At 45.0% G+C, this 16406-nt stretch overlaps 1 protein-coding gene across 7 annotated transcripts in view; it reads right to left on the bottom strand.

The window, feature by feature from the left end:
* The window catches only part of PRDM10 (PR/SET domain 10), a 44770-nt gene extending 39262 nt beyond the window's left edge, over positions 1–5508 (bottom strand). For 2 of the 7 annotated variants that reach the window (XM_039564777.1, XM_039564776.1), the window contains exon 1: positions 1481–2752. The gene's annotated coding sequence lies outside the window, so the exon portion shown is untranslated. Of the gene's footprint in view, positions 1–1480; positions 2754–5335; positions 5358–5419 lie in introns of those variants that run through there. The other 5 variants (XM_039564774.1, XM_039564773.1, XM_039564775.1 and 2 more) reach the window with 5 other exon arrangements.
* Between the last annotated feature and the right edge of the window lie 10898 nt (positions 5509–16406).

Genomic DNA, 16406 nt, shown 5'->3' with positions numbered 1-16406 from the left:
TAGTGGAACATTAGCTCATTTTGAGCTGTGCGAGTAATTAGCAATCCCTTCAGGACAACAGGTTTGTCTCAGAACACCATTCACATTTACCTTCCTTTTCTCAATGCCTTCTTGGACCTGTTGCTGTCACAGACCTACAGCCCTTTCTCTTTAATTTTTACATTTTACATCTAATCCAGAAAATGTCATTAATGACAAAACTTCTCTTTCTGCTGCTCCTGATACCTGGAAAGCACCTCAGTGTCATTGTCTGACATATTTTGAAATCTTGCCTAAACCTCCTTTTGACCTCTGCGACACTCTCCAACCCCTCCCTCCTGTTCCTGTGGGGACGGTGTTTTCTCTGGAGCTGGGCTATTAAATCAGCAGCTTCCCTGTGCACTGCATGCAGCTCCAGAGGATGGCAAAGCACTGCTCAGGGGGGCAAAATGCCTCATTCCCTATCCAACAGCAATGTCCTTATCAGCTTTGCTGCTTCAGCATAAGACACCCTGAGCCACCACAGCTTCACATGTGGCCCCTCAAGGGTGCATCCATGACCCCCCCTGCAAACACTCAGGAGTGAATGGTGCTGTAAGAGAAAACCACTAACAGCAAAGTCACTGCTGGTTTGTGTTTGGTGTCTAAGTGTTTTCAACACAAGTTAAAAACAGTGAACTCACCTAGGGCTTCAAAGGAAAGCCCTGAAAGTCAGAAAAAAGCACCAAACCAAACCAAAAAAACCCACCCACCAACCAACCAAAAAAACCCCAAACAAAACCAAAAAACAAACAAACAAACAAAAAACCCACCCCAACAATAACCACGTTTTCTTGGCAAACCTGCTATTAAGGAATGACAATTTCTTTCAAGGCCGCAACTACGCAAGAAGGTACAGACACAAAATTTCTGGGGACTTCATTGCAGCAATCTCTGCAAGGCTCACTAAGGACATTCTGCTGAAAAATCCAAGCCAGTGGCTGTCAAATGCTCACTTTTGTCCCTTCTCCAGGATGAGAAAGGGGGAATATTAAAGCCAAGCAAGGGGAAAAGACCACCTCCCTGCTCAGGGAGCCATAAAGCCACTGCAGTATCTCAAATGAGAACCCACTTTACAATAATGGTGCATAAACCAGCTAATGTGATTTACTCCCCAGTGTAAAAGAGCCTTGCCGTAGCTTGAGGCTCCCTGCAGCAATAACAGCAGGGACTATTGGCTTAATCCTCCCACGACTGAGCTCACTGACAACTCTGTGTCACCCCAGCCATGTGCAAGGGCAACAAGATTGGTACAAAAGGGGTTTTATGACTCTGGGTCTTCCTCCAGCTTTTAACATGAAAATGATTTATTATGCTCAAAAGGAACATCACATGTGTCTGCAAAAAGCTTTATCCCGCACTTAAAGTTAATTATCCCAGTTTGCCTAGAAGGCAGAGCCAGTGCATTTCCTGAGATCCTTTAGCAGGAACATGCTTTCATTGCAGCAAGAAGGTTTCTAACCTCATTCAGGACTGAGTCAGGACTGCCGTCATCTCCTCTGCATTCCCATCCATCACAGGCACATACTGTTTCAAGGAACTCTGGCCCTGGTGCATTTTGCATGAATGTTATCAATCAGGTAATGTAAAACTACAATATTTATGTTTTACTGGGGAGTTAAAAATGGAAATCATACTAGGGCTGGGACAGCAAGGATTATTTATTTCCACAAAAGGAAAAATGGCTTCAATTTATTTAGTTGAATAATAAATAGAAGAGCTCAGCCAAACACCAACTCACTCTTTACTGCAATTGTGCATAATGAATCTATCTATATCCATATCATTATGGCACATCCATCATCAAAGCAACAGTGAGCTGGAAGAGATCTCTTAGACCAAGGCCAGTCCTCTGCTGCTGTGGCCATCACATGTTACAGTCCTTTTCCTAAAGGGACAATGTCCAGGCACTGAAGGTGACAGCACAACAGTCTGATGTAACTATTCTCTCACAACTTATCAAGTAAGTAGCTGAAAATCCATTTCTGCCACAGAATATAGGAGATCATCCAGCCTGAGCACAGGTTAACATCCTCCTGGGGACTACGTAGGCTGGCTTTAGACACCTACTCAGAGATGCTCCAAGATCATCTCTCTTGAGTCCTAATTCTTGTATAATTGTTTCTCACACTATCTGTCCTCTCTCTCAGTGGGCAAAGAGTCAACTTCATTACTTTCTACATATGCAAAGCTCTCTTCTTTAGTCACCTCTCTTCCCATTTGCTCAGCATCTACATATCCACTTCAGCAACCAATTCCTTCCTCCCACCCTCAGCTTCCTGAATCCATGGCCATGTTCTTCATGCTTTTGTCTTCTGAATGTTTCATCCTCTGAGGTCCCTGTGATACCATGGGCTGTTGAATCACACACTGCAATTCTCAGGCTCCAGCTGCTCGAGGCAGTGACCTGGCCCTCCTCAAGGATTTGGTTTATAAATCACAGAGGGAGAAGTCTGATAAAGCAAGGAAGTGGGGAAAACATGGATTTAAAGTGCAGGATGACACGAAAGGAAAATAAATGTCTGTATCAGTGTGTGCTACAGTTCTGCCCACACAACCTTCAAGAAGGCATTGTTAGGGGCTACTGAAAGAAAACAAATCATTCCCCTCCAGCTTCCTCCTGCCACTTTTTTGTCTCCCATCTCTTCTCCTCCTCCAGTAAACTCTTCCCAAAAGAACTGTCAGTTGGAGGGGACTCTTCCCCTTCCTACAAGCAGGTGGTGCTGCTTCGTCCCTCCCTCTCCCACCCCCCTGCACCTCTCCTCTGAATTAAATCACCTGTCTTAAAATTCGAAAAAATAAAGCTACCTTGTTTCTGCACATAAAAACACACACCTAAGATGGCTCCTTCAGAATAGCTGCTGTGCTCTGCACTACCCCAGAGAACAAATGGACTATCTGCACTTTCAAAAAGGTGGGGACTGACATATAGAGCCATTTCAGGGCTACAACAACTGCACGTTTTACTAGCAGAAGATAAAAGTGACAAATAGACCCAGTCTCATGTTCAAGTCCAAGAAAAATTCACCATACAAAACCAGCCCCCTTCATTAGCTACACTTAGAAGTCCATTAGAATTCAGTGTACACAGCTGTCAGCAGCTCCAGGTGGTCAGGAACACACTCAAAGTGGCTGCTCACTGCAGAGCAATTTACCCCAGGAGAGCTCATCCACGGATTTTCTGCGCAGGGTAGGGGGGTAAGGGTGCCAGAGGAGAGCAGACGACACCACAGACCCGTTTCTCTCTAAAATCAAATTGTCAATTACTCTATCAGAGAATATTAATAACAATTACACTGATATCTCATCCTATAAACAAGGTAATAAAGCTGTCTCTTTTCAGACAACAGAAGCATCCATATAGCAAAGTGCCAAAAACCATCATAATTTTGGAGAAAAGTTTTCCATTTAAGGACAGACTAGAGCAATACATGCTCTTACATTACTTTTCCTAGAAATGAAGGCATTAGAAGGCTCAAGACTGCCAATTATTTTATTGTGTCCCCAAAAGATGCAAAGAATCCTGTTGTAAAATCAGTTGGTGATTCATGAGCATCTCATCTTCTAACTGAACTACCAGAAAAAAAAGTCCCTGAATTATTAAAAATCTAACAGAAGAAAGTGAAAGTTCAGTGTTCAGTCTTCCCACTGAAATTCACAGGGAAACACTGATAGGCATTTCACACACCCAGCTTTGCGCTTGATCATTCTTTAAATACCTGTAAGAACCACAAATATATAGCGATATTCTAGACAGGTTGATGCTGAGGTACCAAAAAGTGCATCACAAATACTGACCCTTCATTTCACTGTCAGGACTATGACTACTGTCAGTAGCCTAAACCAAGTCTAAATTCTAATTTAGGGACCCTGTAAGAGCCCTCCTGAGGCTCTACAAGGTACAGCTGAGAGGTAAAAGGTGACCACACATAGCTCTTGTACAGGGAAATAACCCTAAAAAGGTGAGTTATCCCTTTAGGATGAATAATTCTGAAAGGCACAGCAGCAGGACCTTGTTCTTCCATTCCAACTCAACCATTTAATGAGCTCACATCGACTCATTTTTAATGGAACTGGGGCACAGGAGGGGAAAGGGGACAACTCCACACCAACACCCACAGAGCAAAAGAGCCCCAAGGTCAAGCATCCACTTGCTACAACCATACCAGAGACCACAGGAACAGGGTTTTTGGCACCAAGACCACTATCAGGAGAGCAGTGGACTCCACAGCTTCTACCTGCAGCAACTGCTGCTACTCAAACAGCGACCCTCATGGATGGGAACACCTCAGGGAAGCGGGGAAGGGGTTAACTTCCCTCCACACCAAGCCTCAGGGCCACCCAGCCAGAAGCCTTGCCCTGCTGGGGCCACACTGGCGCCCACTGGGCCCTTTGGAATCCCCCTGGGGCAGGAGGACCTCATGAGGAGAGGACCCCCGAACACGCCACCCCACTGCCCCCCACAGAGCACACTGCAGGCCCCCCACCCACACCTCCTTATATACCCTCCGCGGCCATTAACAGCCAATCCAAAGACGGGGTGCGACGCCCCCTCCCCTAACTAGGCCAATAGGAGACAGGGGCGCGAGGCACGCGCCCAATCAGCAGGCGCGAGTGCCCCCCGCCTCCGCTCACAACGCCCGCTTCCCGCCGCCGCGCCCCAGCGCGAGGCGCCGCCGCGCCCCCCCCGCCCCCGCCTGAGGGCAGCGGCGCCATCAGCCCCCCTTGAGAGCGCCTGGCGGCCAGCCGGCCCCAACCACTGAGGGCTTAGGGGGGACACGTGCGGGCGGCCAGGGCAGAGGCTGAGCGGATCGGATGGGATGGAATGGGCCGGGCCGGGCCGGCCGCCGAGGGCGGGGGAGTTGGGCTGAGCGCGGGGCGAATGGCCCAGAGTAATGGTGGAGGGATGAGACCCCCCACAATGCTGGGGGGGGGCAAAAAGATGGCTCCGGCACCCCCCTCCAGCCGCTCAGGTGCAGGGGTCCGGACCGTACCACGCAAGGAGGGGGGGAGCAAGGGTGGGGGCAGCCCCTTCTCCCCGTGTCCGGGGTGGGTGGGGGATCCCGGTTGAGGCGGGGAGGGGGGGAAGCGGACTGTACCTCTCCTGCGGGGTGGGGGGGGGGGGAAGGGGAATGAGTACGCCCTGCTTCCCCTCCCCCCCCCCCCACTGGCGGGAGCGAACGGTTTATCCCGGCCCCGCACCGCCAGCTCCGGGCGCCATCTTGGGTGCGACTAAAACAACAAGTCCAAAACCCCCGGCGGGTCCCTGCAGCATCCCCGGGCCGCGCTGCCCTCCCGGACCGTCCCATCGCGTTACCTGAGGGGGGTCTCGTGCGGGCGCCGCGCCCCGGCCGCCGCCGCCGGCCCCGCGGCGGCCCCGAACCCCCCCACCTGTCCTCACCTCACAATGGTAGCTGCAGAGCGGGAGGGGGGGCGGCCGCCCGGGCCTCATTACCATAATCTGCCTGGCAACAAGCCGCGGCGTCGCGCGCTGATTGGCTGAAACTCCTCCGCCAGCCACGATGGGGCACAGAACTCCTAAAGCAAAGGCTCGGAGCGTCCAGGTCAGGGGACCGGGGCGCGGGGGGGGATCCCGATCCGCGGGGAGGGGAGCGGGGGGGGTCTTCTGCCCGGGTTTTTACTCCCCTCTTCGGGTGCTGTTGGCCACTCAGAGCCCCGCTCTCATCCCCGCCAGCGGTATCTCCGCCAATCAGGGCGCGCCTTTCACCGCGGCGCTCCGCCCCCCCACTGGGGGAGGCTGTGTGGGCGCCGCGGGCAGTGCCCCCTACTGGCGGGGCGGGGGAGCGCCAGGCGCCCCCTGGTGGCGAGAAGGGGCGGGGCGGCGACACCTCTCACACCCCTCGCCCCGAATTTTCCAGGACAGGTAGCGCCAGGCCCATCCCCCGCTCCGTCCTGGATAAGGAGGTGACTCCCAAACTGTTTGTGGGCTCCCAGCCATGATGCTCTGCAGCCCCTTCAGCCCCATCTTGCAGCCACTTGGAGCATGATTACCTACAATTGTGTCAAAACCAGTGGATTCCACTAGAATTTTACTTAAAGCTAATAAACTAAAAGCTGAAACGTGAGCTAGTAATATCTGTCGAAGGTCCACCCATGAGAAAATACCCACAAAAGGGCTCCCTCTGCCTAAAATGACCCTAAATGGTGCTATAACTTAATATTTTTCATGGTACGTGTGTCTGAATCCTAAATGTCTGCTCAAAGAAGGATAATAATTACTACCGTTCAAAAATGTAACTAATTGGTCATTCCAATGACTATTCCAACTGTAAACAAGTATGGTTACTGCCATACTTGTTTTGAGTATTTCTCTATTTGTATTATGGTGGCAAGGAAAAACATCCCTTTGTTAGCCCTCATTTGCCATTAGCACACACTCAGATAGCTCTTTAATCTAGTAGGTCAGTGCATATTTGTTAAGCCAGACAATCCCTGTGTTTAGGACCTTTTAGGTTTATTCTAAATGGTTTCATGGACTGTGTGTAAACTACTATTCACTGCAGTGTGGGCAGCTACAGATCTCACAATGGGCCATTGTGGCCAACTGACCAAAGCTCAGGAGGACAGGAAGGGGAAATTTGGGTTAAAAATGAATCACTACTTTTACAGAACTGGTTCTGCTCCGTCTCTACGTTGGGAGAACAGCAAGGGGGTCAGATCTTGGTGCCATTAAGTGTAACTCTTCATTAGGTCTGTCCTTTTAAAGCCTGGACTAGTCTTTCAAATTAAGAGCTGCTGTTGTATATTGAAATCATCCCCTGTTGTACTGACCCAGCCCCTTCCATGAACAATCAAAATTTCAAAAACAGCCCACAGAAATACAAATTTTCTAAATTCTGTTTATGAACCTCACCTTAAAATGTTAGATACGGGTGTTAACCTCAAGTGAGCAGTATTAGTTTAATTTAGAAGTTTGTTGGTTTTTTTCCCCCTTAACTATACTTTACACTTCTGGGCAGTTCTCTTAATTTAAATTATGGGAGTCATGGAGCCAATTTATTTCACCGTCCCATAAAACCAGTTTCAATTTTGTTATACCATGCTGAAACTTTAGGAGAACAAGTACTACAAGGAAATACATAAGAGCAAACAAAACTGCTTTATTTCTTGTAAATTTTAACAGCTCCCTGCTGTGTTACTTTTTAAAAAATCAAAGTGCATTTTTATTTGGAGTTTCCAAGAGTCTCCCTAACAGTTTTGAAGAGTTGCTGGCTCCACCACAAGAGCTGTAGTCCCAGGATGTGATACAGAACAGTGCCCTTTCCTGAAACAGGGTTCATATTGAAAGTTGTTCCAGAGGTTATTTTTTTCCCCTTGTGGTCAAATCAGTGCAAGTTCACCACGGATGCAGCAAGGTGCCAGATGCTGGTCTGATTCATCCGCTGCAGTGTCCGGCATCTGATGTAATGCTTATTCCCACATTTCATGTGTTGTTTCTGATGCTCCAGTACAGGCTTTGTTTCCCCCATAGCCTTGTGCTGGCAGAGAGAGAGGCCTTCACATGAGGCTAATTTATTTTTCTAATCTGCATAGTTCAAGTGAACTACATGAAATACCCCCCCCCCCTTCACCTCCAGTCTGGAATGTGCTGTAACCCTCCTGAAAATCCTCCTTTCCCCATTCAGCTCCTAGGTCATCAGATCCATGTCTCCATCCCTGCATCATCTCATTTGGATGCTGCTGTTTCAACAATTTCTCCCATCTTGCCTGTTCTGACTCTTCCCTCTGGCCACTCCAAGGTTCATTTTTCCACTAGTTCCCACATGGAAGCAAGTGTACTGACTGTCTTCTCCCCTCTTTTCAGATTCCAGGTGGAAAAGCACACTGGAATTCCACCCTATTTAATTTACTCATGAGTATCTATTTGCCCTCTTTCCCTTGGTTCTCCTCACTTCTTCCTTTCACCCAGAAAAACCACTCCTAAGTCTCTGCCTTAAAAACAAGCCTCCCACACCCAGACCCACTCCCTAAAGCTGCTCCCTGACCCTCTCTCAGATCCTCTAGAAAGAGTTCCTCGTTTTTCCCCATCTATATGAATGTTTCAGGTTGTGTTGGGGTTATTGGATTTTTCTCCATGACATAATCCCATTTTGAGGAGCACATAGATTAAACATGACAAAGAAAAATGCTCAAGTGCTCTAAACTCATTTGAGTTATAGAAGCAGCCACTGGCTCCCCAGCCCTGGTGACCTCCCAGTCTCATTCTGTGCATGACAAGTAGGTACTTAGGCCTAGATTCCCAAATTAAACTGCACATGGAATTGGGCTATGCTTTGTGGCACCCACCTCCCGCCCCTTGTGCAAGTCAGCAGCTGGCTGTGATTTAAAACTCCAATCTAGAAGATGGAAAAACTTCAACTCTGTCCCTGTGTCTGTTAGAACCTGCTAAATTGTAATGCAACTGAAATGTAATTACTTTTCATCCTGCACAGAGAATATGAAACATGAATTCACTAGTTTAGAGTAAGCCACAATAAATTTAATTAAAGCAGCCTCATGTAAAACACATACAAGTACAATAAAGTTATTTTATTTTGGTTCTCAGGATCACTCCTCCCTCAAAAAATTAGTGGGGTTTTTTTTTAACATACTGAATTAATTCCTTTAACTGCAAGAAAAAAACTGACTAAAACAAGTTTGAGGGTGTTGTAATAGCATCTGCATCAACTCAAAATTTTAAATTTTATTTTAAATTAAAATCATACCATTAGCTGAGACATTTTACCTCACACATTCACTATTGGCTCTTTTTTCCTGATTTGTCCCCAACTAAGTGGCATTTATCCCCCAATATTTAATAATAAAGAAGCACAGAAATAAGCCAGGAAACAACTTGCATCGCCCCCCAGCTCCCTAATCTTCACTGGGCATTGGTAAAAGATACAGCAAGTTTTAGGAAAGGGCAGCTTTTCAGTTCACTGGAAATCTATTTAGCAAAGCCCTGCTGGCATGTAGGGATAGGGAGAGTGCATCCTGATGCCAAAATGCCTGCAGGGAAAATACTTTGCCACTCACACACCAATATCTCCCTGACTCCATCAGAACAATATTTATAAAGGCAGCTACTGGTCCTGTGATGCCTTGAGATCCCACGGTTTAAGAAGACAGAAATCAACTGGGAGTTCAGCATTTCACAGCTTTTGCTGCAAACTGTCTCTTTGCAAGATTCTGCAGGGTGAGAAGGGGATTTTTCCTTCTTGTGCGCAGCCTCTCCTGTGGAGTCCCAGCCTTTCAGCAGGCAGTGTGTTGTGGTTCCAGTCAGCCCAGTTTAGGCAAGTACAGGAGCTCCAGTGCAACCCAGTTCTTCTTTCCATTGCCAGACTTCCTCATTCTTGGAGCATTTCCCAGAAATCTGTGCTGGACAGATGTAGTTCAACTTCAAATCCAGGTCAGCTCCTTCTTTAGCTGGGATTACTGTTGATTTAGTGCATACATGTCTTCTCTGGAAAGGATCTCAGCTACCATGATCCTGCCAGCACCCAACACCACTGGCTGATTTCCCACTGGAGTTCAGGTGTCCCCATGGCCCAGCCCTGGTTGTGTAGAAGCATTGCCATTAGTAAGAAATCATTTGTGCATTAACTGCAAAGTAAACACAGAGGGTGTTTGGGTTTCCTTTCCATTAAGCAGGCCAGAATGACTCAGGAAGCTCTCCATGCTTTGGGATATTTCTCAGTTCAGTAGGAAGTTAAATAAAGGTTTAATATTCTCTATTAAAATTATTCCTATAGTGCATTACACAAGATTTCTAATTTTCTTCCTCCTACTTCTGCATATATTTGGTAGATGAATAAAAGAGGCAACATAAAAACACATTCAGTGATAACTTATGGTAGATGTTTAGACAGCAGCCACATTTTTGTTTAAAAAAAGTCATATTTTAAGACTTAATTTAGTACATATACTAAATCTATACTCTATCTTGGCTTTTTGTAGAACAGCTAAAAGTAAGTCTTCTAGCTGGGAAAATTATGTATCCTTTTTCAGTATGTATAAGGATAAAAATACTTATCTGTCAGATGGTCAACCTTCCTCCTTCTTCAGAAGTTAGAAATTAGAAGTCTGACCTTCTCATGGATGTAGGAGCTGGCAGAGGATTTCCAAGCTACCAAGTCCTCTCCATCACAGACACCTCAGTGTATAACCTGAGCAGGCTTTCCCTGATAAGAAATTGAGAATTTTATTCTTGCAGCTTTGAAGAAGAGACTAAAAACATCACTGAAGACAAGCTGGGGTTTTTTTCTAAAGTTTATTTCTACTTATTTCATGCCATTTAAGTAGGGTCTTTACCCTTGCCCCAGTATTTAGTCTCCTGATGTATTTATAGACAGCAGTCACATCCTCCCTGAGGTTTGTTTTGTCAGACTACACAAACCATCTTTCTTTCATCTCCTCCTGTCCAACACATTCCTCATTCTCAGCTATCTGCCCAGCCCCTCTGCTCTAGTGGGGCAACAGGGCTTTTACAGAGAAGATTTCATCATAGATGATACAGTTTTAGAAACAGATTGATTTTTAATGGCAAAAAACATCCCCTGGGATATCTCTAGCTCTTATCTAAAAGTCTGGATTTCCAAGCTTGTGGAAACTCACCAGTTCCCATTCCATCCTTCAGCACCTATAGAAGATAACTAAAGTTAATCTAGAGATGGTATCCAGAGAGCATTCAAAAATACAGGTCTGCAGGCACATTCAAGAGGACAAGGCACGCCCAAATCCAAAACTGGACTAGAACTTACATATTGTGATATAAGCTGATAATAAAAGTAATACACAATCCAGTAGTAACTTATGTAGCCCAGAGCAATAGCACAGATTCAAGAGCCACAGCCAGGTACAATTGATACTAATCTGAAGCCCAGTATTGGGGTGAGGGCCCTGAGCTCGGCTTAAATAGAACTCCTGGGCTTGGGGCAGGGGGAGGGAGGGGGTGGTCCCAGGTGAAGCTGCTCAGGATCAGGAGGATTTATTAGTGGCTTCGGAGGCCTAACTTGGTGCTGTACTGTTATGCAGGTCCTGAAGGTACTACTTAATCCCAGCTTAGCCCTGGGTTCTTGGAGAAGTTAGTATGGCTTTTTTTTTTTTTTTTTTTTTTTTTTTTTTTTTCTTTCCCCCTCCATAAAGTTGTAATCTGAGTCTGTCTTAAATCTAATATTTATATTATTACCCTATTTATTAACAGCCTGTAGGACTGGTGTAAAAAAAGAAAGTACTTGTGGTTGAGTTTTTTCTCAATTTTAAACTTTTACGTACCATGGTCTTAAGTTCTTCCTTAGTTTTCTATCATAACATGTTAAAGATTAGGTCTTTGAAAAGAAAAACACTGCTGACATTATCTTACGGCATTCTGGGATTTTAAGTGGAAGAACCCCCCCTTATAGCATGTGAGTGGGGTTGTGTTGCTTGTTACCACATTGGGGACTGGGGTTTTCTGTGTGAGTCCTGACCCTGCAGCAAGAGCTGTCTGAGCAGATGCTGGGAGTGGTGTCACTTTGGACTGTATTCAAAGTATTTTTGCAGCATAGCTCTTTGCAGTTGGATGTGTCCTTCAAGAGGTGGTTGTCTGGGTAGAAGAGAGATGTTTGTTTAGTGAGTGATTAGTTTAAAGGAGGGAATGTTTTCCAACTTAACTGAGTTGGAAGGTAAGTGTATTCCACCCACGCTATCGACAGATACCTGAATGCCTTTGAAAACAGCTGGTTTAGGAGAACAGGAGGAATCAAATGGAGCAAGTGCCAGGATTTGTCAGGGAGCTAATGCTGCCTTATCTCTGAAGCTGATAAAAACCAAATGATATCATCGAAGACAGTCATTAAGACTGAAGCTGTAGCCTCTGCCCTGGTGCAGATGGCTACAAATAAGAAACTTCTGTAGTCACACAGAGAGGAAAAACCTAAGAATGTGCTACTCAGGGGAAAAGCACAGAGCTGCCCAGAGCAGGGAATGCTGGCAGGGCTTCTGCTGTGCTTCAGTGAAATGACACTGGAGGAAGGATGCAGATACTGTAGCCTGGGAAGAAATAACAAATTTGCTCCTCCAAAATCTTTTAGTGAACAAAACATAACCTAGTTATTTTGAGTCAGTCTATTTTTTTCTTTTTCCCCGGGAAATAATCCTCATTGTCAAAGCTCAGGTGATGTTATCCAGGTGCACCTGGATATGTTATGTATTGTAAATGTGATATGTAAATGTTATGTATTGCAGGTGTGCCCAGGCACCTGGCCAGCCTGACTAAAAACAAAGGTGTTTTTTTAAAACAGCAGATTTACACGGTGAAGCTATGATGAGACTTTGCATTTCTCTGTTATTATGGAATTGTTCAACTGTTGCTTTGAACTCCTGTAACCCCAGCCTGCACACAGTGGAAAAATTCCAGATTTGCTTGCCTGAGCATGAGGCTGCAGTTAGCAATAAAAGGTTTGCTGCAGTTCCAGCTGAGAGTGCTCATGTGTCCTGCATCATGTCAGGTTTGCTCTGCCTTCATTTTGCAGGGATCCCCTTGGAGACTTGTTTCCAGAGTTTTGCTGTTAAGAGTACAGCTGGTATTTCCCAGGGCTCTAAAATCTGTTTGCTTGGAAAGATTGTCTCTAAAGCCAGTACATCCCAGTGGGATCTCAGGTAGGATCTGGACTCTTCAGGTTTATCAAAAGATCCCAGACTTTGATCCCTGATTTCCAAATTCTGCTGCTTAGTGAATTTGCCTGAATAATAGAGGAGCGTGTTAATAACAATGGCATTTCCCAAAGCAAATTTGGAGTAATTTTAATCAAGAGACTTGCTAGCTGCAAGCCTGGCCCCTCAGTAGCTGATTTTTACACTGAAATATCTTTGCCACTGTGGTAAGATTATCTTGAAAGTTATTCTTATAGTTGCTGAGGTATTCAGGAAGGCAAAGGACAGGAATAGGCCTAAGATGACAAGGTCATTTTTCACTACTTGGATCAGCTTGATAAGGGCTGAATTCATATCCCTGGTGAGTTCTGTTTCACCCGAGAAAACCTTAAAAGTTGAATGAGCTGCTTCACATCCTTGTGGTTCTCCTCAACCTCAAAAGGTCGTAGATGCACAGAGGAGCTGTGGCTGCCCCATCCCTGGAAGTGTTCGTGGCCATGATGGATGGGGCTTGGAGCAACCTGGTCTAGTGGAGGGTGTCCCTGCCCATGGCAGGGGTGGAATGAGAGGGCTTTGAGGTCCCTTCCAATCCGAACCATTCTGGGATTCTGTGGTTTCCTGTATTCATCTTGGCACTGAATTCCACAGACTCTCCTTCTCTGCTCTTTCGTCATTAATTCCCTGCAGAACTCTTAGGAATTGTGCTGGTGATGCCTGTTTTCCTTTTTGTCCCCCATCACTTACCTAGTTTTATTTTGACCTGTTCACTTTTTCTTTTAGTGTAGAAAAAGTATTTTAAAATAATACTATTTCACTTAGTATAGAGCCACTGCAACACAGTGAACCCACATGGAAGGTGTAATTAACACTAGAAGTCAGTTCAGTATTTCTGTGACACCTGCTGGGAATTTCTCTCCTTTCAAAGTTTTTCACCAGGTTTTATTTCACAGCTGACATGTTGGTTGATAACAGAAAAATGAAATAAAAAGGAATGAAAGAGCCCTGTGCTGTACAGAATGCTGGTTTCTCTCAGCATGGAATACTCAATGGTGAATCCTGCAATTGTTGAAAAGCTATTGGCAAACACTGGAGTTGAAGGTGGAAAAAAGACATAACATGCAATATTTTTCCTTCCCTGACTTTAAAGAAACATCTTCCCAATGAAAACAACAACTTACATAGCCATAAATTCATTAGAATCATATTTTTCATTGCTGTACTTCTTGGATGTTCCTTTGGTAAATGATTTCCTGCCCTGTGCCAGATCCTGTTTCCATTCACAATGAAGTAACAGTCCTCTGTGAGTGATATCACAGTATCATACCACAGCCCTTATTGTGACTTCTCAAATTTAACACACTGAAATAAGTTCTTTGTTGATTGTTTGGGGAATTTTATCTCTAGGGTTTGACTGAAGTCACTCTAACTAAAAAAAAAAAAAAAAAAAAAAAAAAAAAGAGCAGAGCCTGGAGAACTTGGACAGTTTGCAGTGTGCAGAAAAACATGGAAACAAAAGAAGGGCAAAAAGGAAAAGTTTGACTATTTGATAAATTCTTGTACAGACAGAGGGAAAGCTTGAAATAAGGCTTGTGTAAGTCATTGTTTTTTAGGTTTTGAGGTGGTACGGATACTTAATTACTGACCCCCCCCAAGAGATCTACCTATGTGCTTTTGCTGGATGATCCAGCTGATGCTGGATCAGCACGTGGTGTTGGCCAGGGGAACACCTAGCTTGGGGACTGCTTCCTTTTGCCCCCCACATGTGCTCCCTGGCCACAGCTCTGCACCCATGTGCCAAAGGAAGTGTATCCAAATACTACTAATTTCTAGTTTATCAACTAGATCCTAGGTTTAGGCCCTTCTAACCATAGACCAGGAACTTTGCAGTTCCCCGTTGTGATCTGTAGTTTCCATCTCGTGCTGACGCACTTCCATCCTTTGCTGGGATAAGGTTTATGAAAACTGGTGTATGTGTCTGTGCTAGTGCCTGTGTGCGTAGAAGTGATTCTTTTGAAGGGTTATGTAAAGATATATTTTCCAGAAGACAGAACAAATACAAGGAATCTGGTTGAGTTACTTAAGGCCTGATCATGCAAGGAGTGGAGCACTCTGAATTTTAAATGCAGATTAGAGCACTTGCATCCCCAGGTCTGTGGAAGGTTGCAGGGGTGTATCTGTGTGTATATGTGTTTAAGCATCAATTGATCTATGGACATCATAATATATGCTTACTTTGGGGGGGGGGGGAATAAAATGGTAGTTATGAAAAAGAAAGGGAGATGGAAGACAGTCCTTTTGCAACTGGTAAGTGAATATTGATTTAACACCTTTGCTAAGCAGCTACTTTTTTGGGGGGCTTTTTAGCCTTCCCAGTCAACAAGGAGCTGGCAAATGGGTCTGTCATCCAGCTTTATTTTCAGGAAGTATGGAAAAGGTCTCGTTAGACTTCTTAACAGAAATGAGGGTGTTATTTATCATAACCAGTAGAATATTGATATGTTTAAATATGCTGATCCATGAGATTTTAAAAAATAGAAAACCTGGTCAAATTTTGCCCTTGTTGTCCACTGAGAGTGTACCAGGTAGTATGTTGAGGAAAAACTTAGCCAAAAGCAGTTTTGAGGGAAACTATTAAAATGCAGATAAATGAAGATGTCTTCTGACCCCAAGAATCTGCATTCATGTAGCGAAGGATTCATTACTCACAATGCAATGCTTTCTGAAGTGTATTTTTGTATCATCATTTCCCCTTTTAAATTCAGCTCTTAAATCCCAAAAGGGAATTAACTACCAGCCATTTGCATTTTAAAGAGAATACTCAAACCTCAATAGAGTGCTCTACTTAAGACTCCTTTTCTATAACTTAGCCAATGAGCTACATCTTGGTGGAGACCTTGGGGAGTCAACCAAGTGACTGGGACAAGGCAGGAAAGCCTAGAGTTGGAGGAAACCTTGTAATTTGCTTCCAAAAACGTTGAATACACTGATATCAGTGTGAAGCTCTCCTGCAGAATGGTGTTTTTCATTATTGTGGGGCAAAATGTCTTTAATGTTGGGGGAGAAAAGAGATCTTCAAGCCTTGGGAAGCTGCAATGGCAAAAGACACAGGCTCTTCTCTTCCCATGAGGGAATATCATGGTAAAATAAAAGGAGCAACTTCAAATTCAGCCCTTTGCAAGACATGGGGAAGAACTGTTGGAAAGTTACAGGACAGGGGTTTTGTTAAAGATCTCTCTGGAGCTGACTCATCTTCTGAGAAAATGTGATTCAGAGAGAGGCTGTTCTCCCCCTCCGGCCACAGGTTTGGTGTGGAAGTTGTAGGTGGTCTCCTCCTTCCCTTGGAGACACTGCGATTCAGCTTCTACTCACGTCCTAGTTCCTTTCAGCTGTGTCCTGCTCTTTGCCTTTATTCAACTGACACTGATTTCAAATACATGTTTTTCTTTATTTCTTATTGCCAAGAGAACCTGTACCCAACCTTCTTGCTGCCTTAGGAGTTTAAAAGCTGCCAAAGCACTGCTACATCTCACTTCCTTGTGGCCCTTCAAAGAACTCTGTGTCAAAGGTTATAAAAACCCTCGAACACAATATGAAGCCTCTCTCTTGAATGAGTTAGTAAGTCAATAGTGCTGTAGAGCCCTGGGTGTATTTGGGGCACTGAAATAAAAAACCTGTAGAGCAAGGTCTGCAAATATGAATGTCTATGCCTGGGAATTCCAGTATACCACTGATTTCCCCCCGACTCTCAGTTGAAG

The sequence above is a fragment of the Corvus cornix genome, chromosome 24, assembly GCF_000738735.6.
Source record: "Corvus cornix cornix isolate S_Up_H32 chromosome 24, ASM73873v5, whole genome shotgun sequence".
Classification (NCBI taxonomy): domain Eukaryota; kingdom Metazoa; phylum Chordata; class Aves; order Passeriformes; family Corvidae; genus Corvus; species Corvus cornix.
Note: the sequence above shows the minus strand (reverse complement) of the source record. Positions and strands in the feature narration are given on the sequence as shown.